The 5000-nt window shown below is 38.2% G+C and overlaps 1 protein-coding gene across 7 annotated transcripts in view; it reads right to left on the bottom strand.

Annotated features, from left to right (window-relative positions):
• mid1 (midline 1) overlaps positions 1–5000 on the bottom strand; it is a 146272-nt gene that overhangs the window by 89838 nt on the left and 51434 nt on the right. Inside the window, exon 1 of one of the 7 annotated variants that reach the window (XM_087268511.1) lies at positions 874–972. The exons of the other annotated variants lie outside the window; for them this stretch is intronic. The gene's annotated coding sequence lies outside the window, so the exon portion shown is untranslated. Of the gene's footprint in view, positions 1–873; positions 973–5000 lie in introns of those variants that run through there. 7 annotated transcript variants of the gene reach the window in all.

Consider the following 5000-nt stretch of genomic DNA (forward strand, 5'->3'; position numbering starts at 1 on the left):
ACAATAAACCATCAAGATCCTGGCTTGACAGCCATATTTATTACAGAAATTAAAACACAGGCATGTTAATGACATTTAAATTTCAAAACAATAAATGCCAATAAAGAAAACATTGATTTCCATGTTGGATTCTAAGTGGACTGCAAAAAAATGCCAAAAATACAGGAATTGCAGATATGGAAAATTATAATAATAAACTATAGAATACAAACTGTTGCACTCATTGTAAAGTTTTATTGCTGTGAGTTGAGAACATTAGTTATAGAGTAGAAACAATTTTGCTTGATCCTCCTTTACATTCATCCAGTTGCTAAGACTAGGAGTATCCCGCAAGTGCACAGAGACTCCCAAATGCCCGCAAATGAATGATAATTTCTTGCAAACCTGTCGTTAAATACATTGCACACCCCTCTCGCCCCTACTCGTCTCGGATACCTCGCTCACTCCACCCCTGACACCCCTCAACGGGCCTGACACAGACATACACAGACACACACAACGCGCTGCAGACGTTTTGGCCCCAACGGCCTTCCATACTAGAGCGACTCCCCTCAGAATCAACACGCATGATCACGTTCATCAAATTTGCTTAAACTAAGCGTCCTAAAGTATTACTGTATTTCACAAGAATTCTGACACAACAACGCGAAGCATACGCTTTCATTGCGTTTAATGAGGAAACACGCTAAACTTGGAGGGCTCATGCTGAAAGGCAGAGTAATGCCCTGTCTTTGACAGCTCGCGACTTCACCAGACGTTCTGAGTACATTTACATAAGACACCAATACTCCGATTTTAATATGATTAAGATTATACTCTAATAATAGATAATAAAACCAGTGATGCAACTAATTGTTTTATACTGGAACTTGCCTTCAAAAAGTGCTTCCTTGGTCTTATCCACATTTATTGCATGTTGAACACAGGTCCACCACAACAGGAAGTAAAAAAAAACCCTGAACTGCGTTAATTTTTTTTAACGCGTTAATTATTTAAAATTAAACGCATGCGTTAACGCGTTAATTTTGTCAGCACTAGTTTTTATTTATTTTTTAAAAACAATTTAAGGTCAATATTATTAGCTCCCTTAAGCTATATTTGTTTTCGATTGTCTACAAGTTCAAGTTCTATTTATTTATATAGCACGTTTCCAACTGCCACAGGGCTGCACAAAGTGCTTTACAGAGAGAAAATAAACACATGGTATGAGCATAAAACAGTAAAAACAGCTATAAGCACATAATAGGAAGGAACATAGAAAAATTATCAATAAAAGAGCAAAAATAAAAATAAAAAATATAGTAATAATAATAATAATAATAAAAAAAAATCCTAATTAAAAGATGCTACCACAGTTGACCAACACTAAACACGATAGAGAACATGACCGTTTTGATCCCCCTCCCAAGACCTGGAAAATAAATGCGTCTTTAATTTGGACCTACAAATAGGCAGCGACGAAGCCTTTTTTAGCTCTTATGGCAGAGAGTTCCAGAGGCGAGGACCTGCTATAGCAAAAGCATAGCAGCATAGAAAAAGTTCGCCCCTACTTTTGAGGTAGGCCTTTGGAACTATTAATAAAAACTGATCTGCGGAGTGTAGGTAACAATCAGTTGGGATAAATAAAGAGGGCCAAGACCATGTAGGGCTTTATACACAAAGAAAAGGATTTTAAATTCGATTCTTTGTGTCACCGGTAGCCAATGTAGAGACCTCAAAATAGGAGTGATGTGTGCATATTTCGGGCTTTTAGTTAAGAATCTAGCTGCTGCGTTTTGCACTAACTGTAGGCGAGCAATCTGAGACCTAGGCAGCCCAAAATAGAGAGAGTTGCAATTGTCCAACCGGGAGGTTATAAGCGCGTGTATGGCAATTTCTAGAGAGTGTGAAGGAAGAAAGGATTTCATTTTTGAAAGAAGGCGGAGTTGGTAGAAACTATTCCCCACCACTTTTGAGATATGTTTATCAAACTTTAAGGTCTGGTCTAATGTTATGCCCAGGTTACGTACCTGAGGTGATCTGAACTCCTCCAAGTTACCCAGCCTGGGGCGTTTACAGTCAGACAAACAGCTACACAGTCTACAGCAGGGGTTCCCAACCTTTTTTTTTTTTTGCCAGAGACCCCCTTTTCCCCTAGAAAATATTGTAAGGCCCTCCTCCATATTTAATAATACTATCGCTTATATAAGTTTACAGTAGGTATGTCAAAAAATAGATGGTTTGTTTATTACTATATCTAGATATGATTATGCACAGATAATAGCCTAATGTAAAATATTAAAGCAAAACATCAGTAGGTCTTTTGTATTTTGTACACCTTGCTGTATTGGGGATGAGTGGTCTGCAAATGTCTTATTATTTTGGATGGTCTCATGCATTTCTCAAACTTTGGTGCAGATAATGCACTGTGGCTGGGTCAGGGACTCTTTGCTTCGAGAAAATAAAAAAAGAAAATTGCTCAGGTAACGATCTTGGGATTTCCAGTATTGCTAGTGCTGTGACCCGAAATGTCACCTGGGTCTACTATGCTTGGGTCATTACCAGGGCCCGACGGAATCTGCTGACGTTTTTTGCTATTTCTGCGGAGAATTTTGGTAAAAATCTGCGGATTTCTGCTGTATTATTTTGGGAGTATCCAGCAGAGTATCATAACTAAACCCTTAATATATTAAATAAAAAGTAATAAATTACTGAATAAAAACTGAATAAATTCAGATTTACACATTTACTCAAGTAAATAAATAGAATTAATAATGGGCAAAAAATCTGCAGAAATCTGCGGAATTCTGCGGAAAATCTGCGGAATTCTGCGGAAAATCTGCGGAATTCTGCACGCGCAGATTCCATGTGGGCCTAGTCATTACCAGTAGCTGAAGTATAAATCAGTAGCTGATTTATATGATAAAGACGATGAGCCAGGAAATAAAATAAACTAAGATCGTTCTCCTGTCCACTGCTAATTTTTCTTTTTAAATATGACCCCCACCCACCACCACAGAGCTTGCTGATGCCCCCTTGTGGGCCGGGACCCCCCTGTGGGAACAGCTGGTCTACAGAACAAACCATCATTATACAACAGGGCTTTTCAAAGTCTAAGACAGTGGGCCTCCCTTTTGACACAACTTATCCATTGGCGCGCCCCCCCCCCCCCCTCCTCCCAAACACGCATGCGCACACACACACACACACACACACACACAGTATATACACAGTATACATAAAAGACACAGACAGATGTCAGACTGTTAACTCACTTTTATCATCATTTGCATGAAGGTGCAATTATTTACAGAGTAATAACAAGTATTTTAATATAACGTTTTTAAAACTAGGATGATGGTTCAATATGAATAGAACAGATCCAAGAACTGTCCATCCCAGTCAAAACAGTCGAAGTTTAGCGGGTCTCATGCTGTCATTAGCTAAAATATCTTGACAAACCACACATAAAAGTCGTGGTTCATCTAGGGTTGTAACGGTATGAATTTTTTACGGTATGATAATCGTCTAAAACAATACCACGGTTTGACGGTTTCGCGGTATACGGTATGTTACAAATGTTACAAAATAATAGAACAGTGAAGCAAATTTGACTTTTTCCAAATAATATATTTTCAGTTACTATAAACAACACCACTTACAATGAACAAATAAAAAAATAAGAAAATAATAAATAATGTGTCAAAGTCCAAATAAACATGGTGCAAATCCTCAGTAAAAAAAATAGATATAAATATTTACTATACTATAAATAGTTACATAACGAAACTAGATTCAATATGGAACATCCTTAGGTTTTATGTGCCAGCATGGATATGGTTGTCTGTGGATATGGATTTGGATATGGTTGTCTGCAGTGCAGACAAACAGCTGCACCTTCATTTGCGTCTTTTGAAAACAGCAAGAGCAGCAGTTCGTCTTTGCTGTGTCACTGTTTTGTCATGTTTCTGTGCTGCTGTGCATGCAAAAGTACTTAGTATGAGAATTATTTCATGCAAAACTCTTTTTTTGCGTTTTATTTAGCCGCGCATAAATGTATGCCTATCTCTCATTCTGTGTTGTTCAAAAAGCTCGTTTTTGGTCCACAAACAAAAGCGAAACCTATGCGTATTGGTTGTGATATAGCGAGTTTGAACCAATCTGGGCATGGAGGAGGGACAATGCATCAATGTATCGTGTCTGGTTTGTCCGGAGACACAGTGACGAGCGTTTCTTTGTCAAATCAGCGTTGTCAAATTTTGATGACGTAACCGCACTGATTCCGGAGCCTCCGGAGCCGCGAATGTTATGTGATACAGCACTGGAAAGCTGAGATTCTCTTCTTTATGCCAATCTTTGAACTGTATGAATCGGATCAGCGGATCAAAAGTTATTAAACATTTAAGAGCAATACTTATTTTTAGCCGCGGGCAGCTGTCTCGGTCTTTAAGGGTTAAAACCGTTGATATGCAATTGTTCATGGTATGATAATCGTGCACGTTCAAATCGTGGTAGACCGTCATACCGGTATATTGTTACAACCCTAGGTTCATCAGCTGGTCCTGTCCACGTAAATCCTAAACTCAAATACTGATCATCATATCGTCGTCTTTTGGGTTTAAGCCCTGAACCTGAAGGCTTTGAATACCAGTATTGGCGGGCTTGCCAAACAGAAGCGAATTCACAGCTATGGCCTTCTGGGTAAAAAAGGTTTTCTTATTTTTGACATATTATTTTTTTTAGCTTTGTTTAATTCAAAAGTTTAAATATACTAAAAAATACATATAATAATTAAACTTAATAATGATATTTTTTATTATATAACATTTTTTCCCGCGCCTCCCCTGACATGCTCTGGCGCCCCCCAGGGGAGGCGCGCCTCACACTTTGAAAACCCCTGTTATACAATAACTTGCCTAATTATCATAACCTGCCAAGTTAACCTATTGAACCTAGTTAAGCCTTTGTAACGTCACTTTAAGCTGTATAGAAGTGTCTTAAAGAATATCTACACCAACACA

Source organism: Danio rerio, chromosome 9 (genome assembly GCF_052040795.2).
Source record: "Danio rerio strain M-AB ecotype USA chromosome 9, GRCz13ab, whole genome shotgun sequence".
NCBI classification, from domain to species: domain Eukaryota; kingdom Metazoa; phylum Chordata; class Actinopteri; order Cypriniformes; family Danionidae; genus Danio; species Danio rerio.